The sequence below is a fragment of the Haemaphysalis longicornis genome, unplaced genomic scaffold (assembly GCF_048455015.1).
Source record: "Haemaphysalis longicornis isolate Haplotype H1 unplaced genomic scaffold, Haemaphysalis longicornis Haplotype H1 scaffold_4, whole genome shotgun sequence".
NCBI lineage: Eukaryota > Metazoa > Arthropoda > Arachnida > Ixodida > Ixodidae > Haemaphysalis > Haemaphysalis longicornis.
The window spans coordinates 176,045,924-176,059,065 of record NW_027526361.1 but is presented as its reverse complement, the minus strand read 5'-3'; the positions used below and the strand labels follow the sequence as shown (position 1 = coordinate 176,059,065).

The 13,142-nt window shown below is 50.4% G+C and overlaps 1 pseudogene; it reads right to left on the bottom strand.

Annotated features, from left to right (window-relative positions):
* Positions 1 to 462: 462 nt before the first annotated feature.
* On the bottom strand, positions 463 to 1,896 carry LOC144180111 (uncharacterized; annotated as a pseudogene).
* Positions 1,897 to 13,142: the final 11,246 nt, after the last annotated feature.

The following is a 13,142-nucleotide window of genomic DNA, read 5'->3' as shown; positions in this document are numbered from 1 at the left end:
GCGATGGCTCCTGCTGTCGAGAATGTCACTGTAGATGTTTGCAGGTCAATGACGGCGCCGTTTGCTTGTAGGAAGTCGATGCCTAGTATTACATCCCTGGAACACTCTGGACGTACGATGACGTCAGCGACGTAGGTGTAGCCACGGATGCCGACCCTAGCTGTACAACGACCTGTAGGCGCGATCAGATGACCACCCGCGGTGCGAATGTGGGGTTCGTTCCAGTGCGTGAGAACCTTCTTGAGCTCCTCGGCCAGGTTGCTGCTGATTACCGAGTAGTCGGCACCTGTGTCCACTACCGCGGTAACGTCATAACCGTCAATAGTTACGGCAAGATTCGATGTGGCTCGTTTTCGGTCGGTTTCTGTCTGCGTCGGTTCCATAGCGGTACGTGTCGAGAGCATCGTGGAGGATCTTCACCGGCTTCCCGTTCAGCGACCCCACCTCCAGAGGCCGCTGGTCTCAGTTTTCCCGACGCGGGCTCTGCGAGCGGCGGCCGGGTGAGCTGGAGGGGCGACGAGGGCTTGGCGACCGGCAACGATAAGGTGACGACGACGGCCTTGTTTCCTCACGACTAGACGCCGACCAATTATGCTGTGCAAGCAGGTACTCCTGAATTTCATGTAGCCGTTCACCGTTTCGCGGGCAGGGTGCGTTGGGATAAAAACCGCGGAGACCGGCACGGCGGTACGGGCAGAACCTGTACAGATGGCTGGCTTCACCACAATGAAAACACAGTGGCCGGCTATCCGGTGCACGCCACAAATTTGTCTTCCGAATGGTCGCCGGGGTGCGTCGATATCCAGACGCGGCATAGGTAGCGGCAGGCGTTGGGGCGGCGAAGTTCCGAGTGGCGTACGGAGAAGGCGTTTCGACGGCGACGTTCGGAGCGGCGTGCGGGGAGGTTTGCTGGAGAGCGGCGGCGTATGTAGCGGAGCTGTGAGATGCCGGCATGTCGAGTTCAACTGGTTCCTCAACCGCTTGCCGCACTTCCTCTCGAACGACTTGCGATAGCGAGGCATATGTCGGCAAGCCGGTGGCAGTTGCGGTCGGCGAAGTTCTTCCTGAACTACCGAACGAATGAGCTCACGCAATGCGTCTGGGCTGGTGGCCAAGGCAGCGGAGAGTACGTCCACCGACGTGCAGCTCTGACTGCGGTCGTACTGTTTGGAGCGCTGTTCCAGCGTCCTTTCCATGGTCGACGCTTCATTGATAAACTCAAGAACGGTAGGCGGAGGGTTGCGCACTACACCGGCAAACAGCTCCTGCTTAACGCCTCGCATAAGGTGACGGAGCTTCTTGTCCTCGGCCATGTTTGGGTCAGCACGCCCGAAAAGGCGGGACATCTCTTCGTAATACATGGTCACGCTCTCATTGGGACGCTGATTTCTTGTGTGTAGCGCAGCTTCGGCCTTTTCCCTGCGGTCGCCTCTGGCATAGGCAGCCAGAAACCGAGTGCGAAATTCGTCCCAGGTTGGGAACTCCCTTTCGTGGTTCTCGAACCACGTCCTCCCGTGGTAGTCGAGCGAGAAATACACTTGTCGCCGTTTCAGCACTGCATCCCATCCATTAAAGCTCGCGACGCGCTCATAGAGGTCAAGCCAGTCTTCTGCGTCCTCAAAGACATCGCCGTTGAATATTGGCGGCGTTCGCGGCTGATGGATCACAAACTGACCTGGGACGGCATAGTCGGTCTGCCTCGTAGTTGAGGTCATGATGTGTGTTCTCGCTGCCCTGGTTGTCGCCGGCAGCAGTTCGAATTCGGGTGAAGCACCTTGGAGTCGACGACTGCTGCGTTGGTGAACAGGAGTCAGCTCCGTGCGAGGCGCTTCGTCTCCAGCAACGCTGTCTTCTTGTCGCATACGGGGTCACAACCCGCACCCTCCACCAAAAATGTAGCGTTATGTAAGGGTTCGCTACTCGTAAGCAATTAGTTTAATGCCAGAATTAGGCTTAAATCACAGAGCTAACTCTACGAACTCTACGAACTCTAGTTCTTTGACACTGAACAAAAGTTGTGTTTTGTTGTCGTGGCAACAACTAATTTAACATTCTTACAAGCTCTTTTCTAATACTGCTTCGTGAATATAGTACATTTGGTTAAATGGGCAACTTTGTTTCAACCCTCCATTGGTGTTGACCTGCTGCTGCAGCTCTGCTCTTCCCATGTCGAGGCCAGCGTACACAGAAATGTCTTGATATTGTAGCGTTATGTAGGGTTCGCTACTCGTAAGCAATTAGTTTAATGCCAGAATTAGGCTTAAATCACAGAGCTAATGGCGATGCCTGTACCGAGCGGGACACACAAACGAGTTTCGTCTTCTTTCACTTCCATGCGCCAGAACACGCGCATCTGGTTTCGTGCTGTGGTGGGATTGGCGGCATTGATAGTCTTCAGTGTAGAGCTCCTTTCTAGGCTGTCGCTGAATCGATGGGCCGTGGCAATATTGTTAAGTGGCGGCAGAATAAAGATGAGACGAATGATGAGATGGGGTGAAGCGATCTATTTACAGTATTTACATGGCGGCCATATCTGAGTCCGGGCTGGCTGCGCCCCTCGCTGAGCTTGTTCCTTGTCATGCGTTGGTGGGCCATGGGTGCGCGGGGATTGTCCTATCCCGTTATAATATATTACACTGTCTCGAACGCATTCAAAATAAATCCCCACGGTGTATTTACAACGCGTATGGCAGGCATGTTTCAGTTACAGAGCTACGTACGCGATCAGGACTTCCAACACTACAGGCACGCCGGAAACTACACCGCCTAAAATTTCTTTTCAACATTGTTAACGATTACTTAGGAATAGCCTTTAACACCTACATGCAGTTTAATACATCGCGTCAAACACGTAACGAACATGCCAAGACAATCGAAATGGCCCGCACCAAAACTAATGCTTATCGTTTTTCTTTTTTTTTCACGAACAATATCGGATTGGAATGCGCTGCCACAAGCTGTCACTGAAATTGTGACCCCGGAATCATTCTTATCATCTATCATTTCGCACTTTTAACAAACAGGGCCCGCAAGACGCCAACGAGCGTTATCGCCTCGCGTTGAGCAAACATTGTGTACATTTCAACTTGTGTGTATTTTCTTGGAAGCCGGGATGTACCTATCCAACAGTCTGTTTTCTGGTGTGTTACGCGCTTTTTTTTGCTTGTTCCTGCTCCGGAAACTGTGATGGATGTACGTAACCAAGAGTGCTTTTGTCGGCTATGTTACGCGCTATTTTTTTCCCCATTGTTGGTTTTTACTCAGAAAACTTTGTCTCACTTGTTTGGTCACGTGTTTCGCTGTACCACGCGAGTTCTCCGCTGCACCACAGTGCTGAATGTATCAATATGTAACAACTCCTGCTTTGGCTGCCAACAGGTGGCTGGCAGTATATTACAAAATAAATAAATAAATAAATAAATACCCTAAAGAAGTGTATTAACTCATCATGAATGAATGAATGAATGAATGAATGAATGAATGAATGAATGAATGAATGAATGAATTCACCAGAAAATTTAAAGGAACGTCCACCAGCAGGCGTAATTTGAACGCCGTCTGGTCTGTGGGGTGTGGGGAAGGAAATGTCACACTGAAAGAGAGAAGAGACAAGGGAGTATGGGGTATTAAAATACACAAATCTTGGAAACAAAGGAAACGGGAAAAAAGAAGAAGAAGAAGAAAGAAAGGAAAGGACAGTCTACAGTGCTCAGTCCTTCAGTCATTGGGCCAGGAAGCGGAGTGCGGGAGGGAGTGCTGGGAGTATCCCAGCGATTCGTCGACTCCATCCCACTGTCTGGCGCAGTCCAGTGGGCACAGAAGCTGGAACTCATTATCTCCGTCTTTGAATTTAGGAATACTCTTTAGCACTTGTCTTTGTGCATTGTCACAAAGACAATGCCGCGGCAGCATTACCAATGCCGCGGCAGCAGTCCGGGAGCATATATACAGAAAAAGGTGGTAACAACCCAGGGGTCCAGGAAGGCCGCCACTAGGACTTGAACCTGGAAACGTTTAACAGCTGAGCTCTGGAAATCGATTGCAGCCTAGCTCTGTTTTTAGGGAAGGATTCAAACATAAATGTGATGCAACATGAATAAGTGAGGTCAGTTTAGCAGGTGAAGGCCATAAGTCGTTGAACAGTGTGCATATTTTATTTCGTTGAGTGAACGACAAAGCGCATGGTGAGACGCTTGGTTCACCAGAAGATAGTAAGGAATGTGAAGACAGTTTACAACATTAAGGACATGGTCGCGGCCCTTGGGATCCAGCTACGAGATGACAGTAGGACGGGCCTGTACATCAACGTCTAGCTATAGAGATGATACTTGACAGCTTTCAAGAGGACTCCGGATTGAGAATGAATGTAGCAAACACTCAGTACACGATAGTGATGGCCGACTCAACAAAACAAAATGAAGTAAGCTTACCCTAACGTGTTAGACTTGAACGTAGCGAAGCGGTACGCAACCTTCGCGACCATCACGACGGTTTAAGTCCCAGATTTTTTTAGACGCGACGCTGAGAGGAGCATCTCTTGCCGGCGGCCGTCTCCTGCGTGCGTCCGTCGTCCGCGTCCGCACAGCTGCGTCTCTCCTCCGCTCGCCTCCTCTCCTCTCTCCGATAGCGAACACTCTCTCCCAACATCTGCGGTCGCGCTGCGTGCGGCGCCGCGCGCGGCTGTGCACTGTGCGCATGTGCAGTACTCTCTCTCTCCGCGGTCTCCTCTCCTTCGGGCGCGCTGCGCATAGAAGCGGAGCGCCGCGCTCCGGCCGGTCTCTCAGTCGACGGTCGTCCGCGCTTGCGCTTGCGCCTGCACTCTTGCCGTACCCGACGATTGCTTGATGCGACGCCAATTGAACCCCCTTCAGTGTCGCATCACACCAGGGTTCCCGCGAGGAGAGGTGGGCGTAATTTTTTTTTAGATGCGACGCATCTCTTGCTCTCGGGTATGTCCCTCCGTTGTCGTCGTCGTCGTCGTCGCCGTCGCGGCGTTGTCCGCACGCTCACTGCACATGCGCCACTTTCCCCCGTTCTTCTCTCCGACAGCTGTGGAAACACTCTCACTCCGTCTCATTATCATAACAACAGCTGCGCGTGTGCGCTTCGCTGCTCTGGGTGCGCGCATGTGTGCGCATCCGCGCGACTCTCCCCCCCCCCCCCCCCCGGCTCCTCTCCTTTCAAAAGCGGGAATATAAGCGGGGGAGCGCACGGCGCCGGATCAGTCCAGCGCTCGCTCTCGCACTTGACTTGACTTTGCTTGACGATAGCTCCGTGCAAGATCTTCCGACGAAGACGTCATGGAAGCGACAGTCCCTTCAGCGAGTGGACTGACGCAATCCAATACCAGCGTCAGTACAAACCCTCCCCCTGATGCGTCGCATCACATCAGGGTTCCCTCGCGGGAAGGTTGGCGTAATTTTTTTGCCAATCTTCGCTGATATCCCAAGTGGGTATGCTTGGCTTGCAAACGTGCCCCGACCCGATGACGCTGCGCTGTCGCTGCGGGGCACGAACACACGAGCGCTAAGCATTTTCTTGGTTTTCATAACTGCCGGGCAATCGCCGAAATCTTGACCAATGGGTCAAGAAAGTGGGTATCCCTGGCTTGACAAACGTGCGCAGAAAAAATTCCCCCGCATTTCCCCGAGGGGGAGAATGTGAAAGTGCGAATGCACGGTTGTCGGCCCGCTTGCGGCGCTTGCGCTCGGCCCCCGCAGCCCACCGCCTCGCCGCCTTCTCTTCCATCTCTTCCATCGGGTTTGTAGTATCACGTGTACACCACGCAGTTATCAAGCCGCTTTAACGCCGCTGAGTCGCCAACGCACGCCGCTGACGACGTAGTTTGAATGCGTTAAAGATATAAGGCACGTCACTAACACTGACATCAGCGTCGCGTCCGTGGCTTAGTCGGTAGAGCGTTGCGCTGCGGCCGCAAAGTCCTCGGATCGAAACCTGGCGCCGGATGCTGTTTCTTTTTTAAATATAGAGGAGCACTGCGGACGCCGCCGCCGGCGGTGGATGGTTTGGGGTCGCTTATAAAGTGCATTCGCACTTAAAACGCTGGGTGGTCTCGCGAAGCGCGCACACATGGGCGCTAGGCATTTTTTTGATTTTGTAAACTGCCGAGCGGTCACCGCGAGGCCCGCGCTCACCTTCGCGCACTCGGCAGTTTCTTGGTATTTTTATCTACGGACACGAAAAATTACGATCTGCTAAAGAGCTTCGCTCTTAAAGATTAGGAGAGGAAGGCGGGTGAGCGATAAGTGGAATAGGTGGTCGTAAGAGTAGACTTGGCCACCGGCTGGTTTGGCGAAACAAACGACCTGGGAATGGATGCGTTCTTCTGCAAGCAAATAAACTGGAAATTGACAATTTTTTGTTGCGAAATGGACATTAAAAGCCAAACGGTTTAGCTACTGCATAGGAGCTTCTCATCGCGGTCTATCTGGCCTCCAATCGCCGTTTGCGAAAAGCAGGCTGCAAGGATGGGTTGAGCAGGTCGTTAACTTTCATGTTCGTGAAGCCATTCACTAGTAAAAAAATAAATATAAAAAGTTAAATAATTGATAAAGTAAAAAATAAGAAGCTCAAGAAGCATCAAAATTACCACACATTACTAAGCAATTTCTAATATAACGCCCTCAGGTTATTCACTAAAAGCAAAGAAAAAGACTGTCCAGGTTAAAAACAGCGACGACTTTACTGATACTGCTTTCGCGGAGCTATCAATAAGGATCAGCAGGCTAACGTCTTGTGTTGTGTGCCAAGCTGCGGTTGCAAGCAGTCACATCGCAGATCAGGAAATAAAACGACTGTTTCGTTTCGTTCTTGATTTGCAGCGGTTTAACTTAGTTTTCATGCTCAACGCTTGTATTTTTCTATATTTTTTGTTGCATTTTGGTAGACGCAGGTATAACCAACAGTGTGGCGATGTCCTATTTATTAGGCGTGGCGCTTGACCGAAGAGGACAGGCAGCAAGGGTATTGGGTCCACGAGTCTCATCGGGACGCTGGCTGATTTACTGCCGCAAGCGAACGCGGGGCGCGCACATTTACGCCGTCTTCTTCGAACTACTTGGCCGGCCAAAACACGACACGTATCCCTCACTGGGCGATCGTACACAGCACGGCGCCATTGCACATCGCGAGCAGGGGACTGCTGGACTTGACCGATATCCACGCGACATCTAAGTCGCAATTTGACGTTTAGGGGCCTTTCGTTCTTGATTTGCAGCGGGTAAATGTCTCTTTTATGTCCAAGGCTTTTTTTTTTATTTTTGAATATAGTCATCGAAGTCCCAGTTTGAAAGTATTGGCAAGTTCAGGAGTCTTATAGGAATTCCATATTCATTCAGGCTGCGTAGCATTAACTTGGTTACAAGCCAGTTTTTGCTGTCGCTGCGTGCAAGGAATGTATATAAATTAGCGTTATAGACATTGTTACGATACCCGCTTTTCTGATGGAGGCGAAAAGCAAAAAAGTCCGTGTGTACGAGATTTCGGCGCACGATAAAGATCCCCAGGTGGTCCAAATTAATCCGCAGCCCTCCACTACGGCGCGCCTCATCGCCTGCGTTGCGTCGGCGCGTTATACCATGCAATCAATCAATCAATCAATCAATCAATCAATCAACAATCAATCAATCAATCAATCAATCAATCAATCAATCAATCAATCAATCAATCAATCAATCAATCAATCAATCAATCAATCAATTTTACGATACAGGCCACGAAGTCGGAACGCGTCGACGTAGTGTGGCTGGCCAGCTGCTGGCGGGCGAAATTGGCCTCTGTTCGGACGACGAGGAGTCAGGGACAAATTAAAACCTTTTGAATTCATGGCGAGATTAAAAGCACAGCGAAGTCAGCGACCACTAGGGCGTGGCTGCACGAGAACTCAGACCGCCAGAATAACCTCTCCGGAGCGCCCCACGAAAAGCACTGATGCACTCATTTCAGCAGAGTATCAAGCACTCGTGGGCGCAAATTCAACCGCGAAAACTCGTTTCGATAGGTTAGAAACGAAAAGTAGTTGACGGTAAAGGGTACAAAACAACTTCCACTCTACGAAAATGGCAGGTTTTAGTGAGTATGACTGCGCGCAAAAAAAAAAAAAAAGAAAAACGGCGTGAGTAAAGAAATTCGTAGCGCCACGGGCGCCACCTTGCGGACCCGTCAGCTGTGTGGGAATCGCAGGGGTAAAGAAGGTTGGTTACTTTCCCACGCAATAGCAAAACCGGCGACGACAGACACAAATCAGCCTTTGTCTTCTCATTTCGCTCAGCTAGCAAGCGATCTCCCACCCCCACGGAACGAAGAAAGCGACAAGTGTTCTCGCTCATTGACACTTGTTACTTAATAATAAACATGCAAATAGCATGCAGGCTAGCTGGTTGACGGCGAGGATCTAGTTCGTCACCCGGGCAATTTAAGGAAATCGACTCACTGTTGTCGACTCACCGCGACAACAGTCATCTCCGGGGGCGCCTCAGCGCGCTCGCATTTGCCTCGCGGGGACGCCGATGGCAGCCATTGTCGCCCTCCTTTTTGCCCGATCCTCGAAGGAAGGAGGTCACCAGGCGCGTCCTGTCGCCTCGCTTCCCGAGAACCAAACTCCTACCGCTTGCATCCCGCGTGCTCTCGCCGGCCGCAAGACACTCCGACGAGGAGGTAGATCCCCCTCGCCGACGTCTCGCCAAGCAAGTTCCCGCGAGGAGCAAGCATTGCGGCGAAGCCGAACGAAAGAGAACGGGCTAAGGTCGCGTTCCCACAACTGAAACCACCGGGATTGTGGCGTGCTCCTTCAACAGATGGCGTGAGAGCAGGAGAGAAATTTTGACATGGGAGGCGGCCCTGGCAAGCACATCTCTGCAGGAGCAACTCGACCTGCTGGAGAGAGCGAAGAGCCACTGGTGCCCTGGGCCATGGTTGGATCATCCACGGTTCAAAGGGTTAAAATGAACCGGGCCCACCGTGCTTTCAGCCCCATCACTCCGAGGGCTGGGAAAAAAATGGCAGACTTGCGGTTTGGTTCGAAAAATTTTAAGCCTCCTGTTGATTTTCGCAGCTTGAAACGGAGGTTATGTATTTCAGTAATGAATGCTATGGAAAGGCTGCTTGTTACATAATGTCCACAATCCTGAAGATAGCTGACAGTTCTTCAGCACGAGGTGAAAACGTTTCACTCGCCCAAAACAATGCAATGCGCAGAGCGAGGGATGTGATCCAGCTGGTGGACAAGAGCAGCCGGACGGGGTTTGTTGAAGGGTCAATGTTTAAGATCACATCAACAAAACGCTTTTAGAAACGTACATACCTCTTGTTTTTTTCTTGAAGAATTATTAAAAGGGAAAAAAACATGGTAACACCATACACGCTCCATTTTAAGGTTGAATTTCTAGGAAACGCTAGTTTATTTTCTACACGGAGTAAAAGTAGAAAATCTTAAAAATTTTAATTTATGCCGTAATTTAATAGAAAAGGCGTGTATGAATCTGTTTCTTCCACCTATATAAGTGCATATTGTTTGGTATCAATCTCGTTTCCTATAGGCGCCACCTCTTCTAAGAGATTTAGCTCCCCGCAGGATGAAAATATTTCAAGATACAGCATTCAAATTATTTGTTGCGCTCAGTCGGCATGTACAATATGCAGTAATCCCTCGTTATAACGAAGTCAGCGGGACGGCTAAAAATTTTGTTATAAGCAGTACTTCGATATACGCGACAGTTAGATTTCGCCTCTCCATCTTCTTGGTGACTGATGAAGAAGATATAGTGAGGTTCTTTTGATGCTCGAGCCGCGAGGACGATATCGACTTGCTGCGATGACGGACGTCTGATGCTTGAAGCGGGTGAGGGATTAGGACTGCCCTTCTTGCTGGTTATTAGCTTTATTTACACTATTTACATTACTCCAAGTATCTATATCAGGACAGAGTGACGGTTACATTGTCACTTGCCCGCAGCATCCTGTTAGGCCAAGATCTATACTGAACTAGATCTCTCTCGACTGACCCTGGGCAAAACTCAGCACTCCGGTTTTGATCCCAAAAACCACGCCTCCAAAGGGGACGTACAAGAAAGAGCGAAAACCCCTTTCAAAATAATTAATATGAGCCATTGATTGGTTACAACGACCAGCCAATCCTACACGCGTCCGCACCTGCGGTCACGTGACACAACTCTCTCTCATGCACTCATAGTACGTTTCCCATGCACTTTATTGCAACCAACCAGCAAGTGCAACCTAAAGTCACCGCGCGGAGTGGACACACCATTTCGTTGAACGGGGCGGCATCTGCTCAAAAGCCAAGCCGAAGGCTTAGAGTGGTCTTCGCGCGGCTAACCTCCTCCCGCATCCTCGCCTTGGCGCCTCGTCTGCGCGCGCGCCGGGACAATGAGGGAGTCGTTGCTAATCCCCTCCCACACTAAGAGACGCCGCTGCCCGCCGTCTGTCCCGCGGGAAGCGGGGTTCCAAGCCCAGGCGACCATCTTCGAGGCGAACGACCCATCAACGAACAGTGCCGACGCCGGCTTCGCAAATCGTCAAAAACTGAACGACCGTATACCAACAGAGATACTCGGGCTAAACACCCACGTCTTTTGCCATACATAAGGAAGGGCACAAAACATTCACTCGGCGGCCCCCAACTTCGCGTCTCCGCGGTTGCATGAAACGAACGCCGCCCGACAGTCACCAGCGGAGGCGACGCCGATACATGAACCACCGGCGGCATTCAATTATTAAATGAGGAGCCCGAACTTAACAGCGACCATTCAAGAAAAGCTAAAGCAGTTGAGCTTTAATTGCGCCACAACTGCGAGGAATCACAACACACTGTATTCAGTGTATTCAGAGCGAATACAATGTATTCAGAGAGAGAGAGATCAAACTTTATTTAAAGCTGTCCATGTCCGGGCTGCCGAAAATGGGGTTCTGTTGGGCCTGGAATGCGTTCAGGCCGGAATTCTGCAGGTGTCCGGGCCCCGCACGTGGGCAATGTGCCGGGCGAGGCGAGGCCAAAGGACGAGGCGAGTAGTAGTACTAAAACACTTTATTATAAAGTCAGATTATTTAGCTCTCAGAGGGTGGTTAGTCCAGGGCCCCTTTTGCTGCTGCGATCCGTCTTGCCCGGTCCATCAATCCGCGCTGGTCGTCCAAGGCTGAGCTGGAAAGAGCGGCTTCCCGTTCGGTGGGGGAGGGGCTGGGTATAGGCAATGGGGTCGGGTGTTTGGGCATTCCCATGTGGAGTGATAGAGGTTCGGGTGTCCTCCGCAGGATGGGCATCTGTCTTGGTGCATGGTAGGGTAAAATGTGTGCCGGAACGAGAGGCTAGGAAACGTGTTAGTTTGTAGCGGGCGCCACGCAGCGGCTTTCTCACGGGTGAGTTGCGCGTGTGGCGGTGGAAGCGTCCTGCGGGGGAGTCTGTAGTTTTGTAGTATATGTGTGTATGTGAGTTGGATATTTTCTGTCTTGTCTGGTTTGGGTTGGTCTTCCGCTGGCGACCGGAGGGTGAGGCCTTGGGCTACCGCATGAACGCGTTCATTCGAAGATCAGGCGGAGCAGCGGCGCAGCTTTCGCATGAGTATGGAATGTGGGATGGTAAAAGGTGTGGATGAAGAAAGTGAGGTGATCGCCTGGCGCGAGGACAAGCCCATTATGTGTGCTTAACGTCGGGGTAGGCAGAGCGAATGAGGAGGGGAAGACAGTGGGCACTTTTATATGGAATGGTGCGGACGTCACGGAACACTTTGAGAGTTTTGCGTTGGAAAAGGCTGCAAATGCCATGGCTCGAGTCTGAGCTTTTTGTTGAGCTCAAAAAACGATTATTCGCTCATTGTGAGTACACAGCGAAATCATGAAGAGCGACCTGTTTTGCACTAGGGGCTTTACGTGGTCACTGGGCCATTTTCTCCCGAGGCTTGCAGCCGTGAAGAGTTTATCGGCATCCCGTTGTCGGCGACACTGCGAATTCTACGGTTCGAGTGTAGATGCTCGCGCACCGCGACGTCCACGCCATTGACATCGACGTCCACGGACAAAATTCAATCACCCTGCCACGCAGTTGGACCGTTTGTCTAAAGTCGGATGGCGCGAATCGAGCATGAGCAGCTCCATTCCCTTTCAGCCCTGGTGTCCTATATTTAGGACATTAACCAAAAGTCTTCTAGCAATTTGATAACAAAATGAAAACAGATAGTTTTCTGGGAAATAGTTCTTTCAGGATGCCCCTTTCGATTGATATAACTATTGTTCGTTTTTTGCTTTAGCTGAAGACATAAAAGAGGAAGGCATTGCAGTGAAGACCAAATTGACGTCAGGGTGACTCCCCGGACTGAAGTCATAGTTGGATTACATGGCTGTCAATCTAAAAATAATTGCACTACCAGCTTCAATTTTTTGTATGTGGGCAGAGTTCTTTCCAAAATTTAGGAAAACAAGCAAAAATATTTTTTTACATGACTTTAAAATTGTAATTGCCTAATGACCTAATTAGTTATCATGCCTGTAGATCGCTAATTACATGCATCACAAGCTCAATTTTTTGTATGTAAACTTAGAGGGTAGAAATATTCGAGAATACACATAGAAAAAGTCTTTTCAGTAGAAAGAAAAAATTCAGGGCTGAAAGGGTTAAATCACCGGGGAAACACCAGCCTGCGTTGACCGCCCAGTTGACTCGCCGCTGTGTCGCCTCCGCTGGCCGCTTCGCTCTAAGCCAGCTCCGGGTGTGCTTTGAGTAATGTGGACTAAAATGCATGCGTCTGGAATGGGACCTGGAAAAATTTCGAATAAAGCGATATTTCGAGTAAAGCGATTACGTTATAGCGAGGGATTACTGTACGTGATATCACTCTCGTCATAGAAACAATGCCTTATGAGAGTCTAAACTTCTGCTGCTGCATGAAATCACAAAATAGTCAGACGATTCTTGGTGTATTTACTGTAGGGATAAGGGAACAGTTTCTGAAAAAGGCCCACTCGTATACTTTGCCACTGCTCATTCGCAAGCAACGAAAGCGTGTGCTGCCGAATTAGTGAAGCAAATTGAGCAAACCCTTGTTCACGAATGCTCTTTCTGATTTTGGGGGAATATGTTGCCTATTACAACACGAGTAAACTGTGCTCAAGGT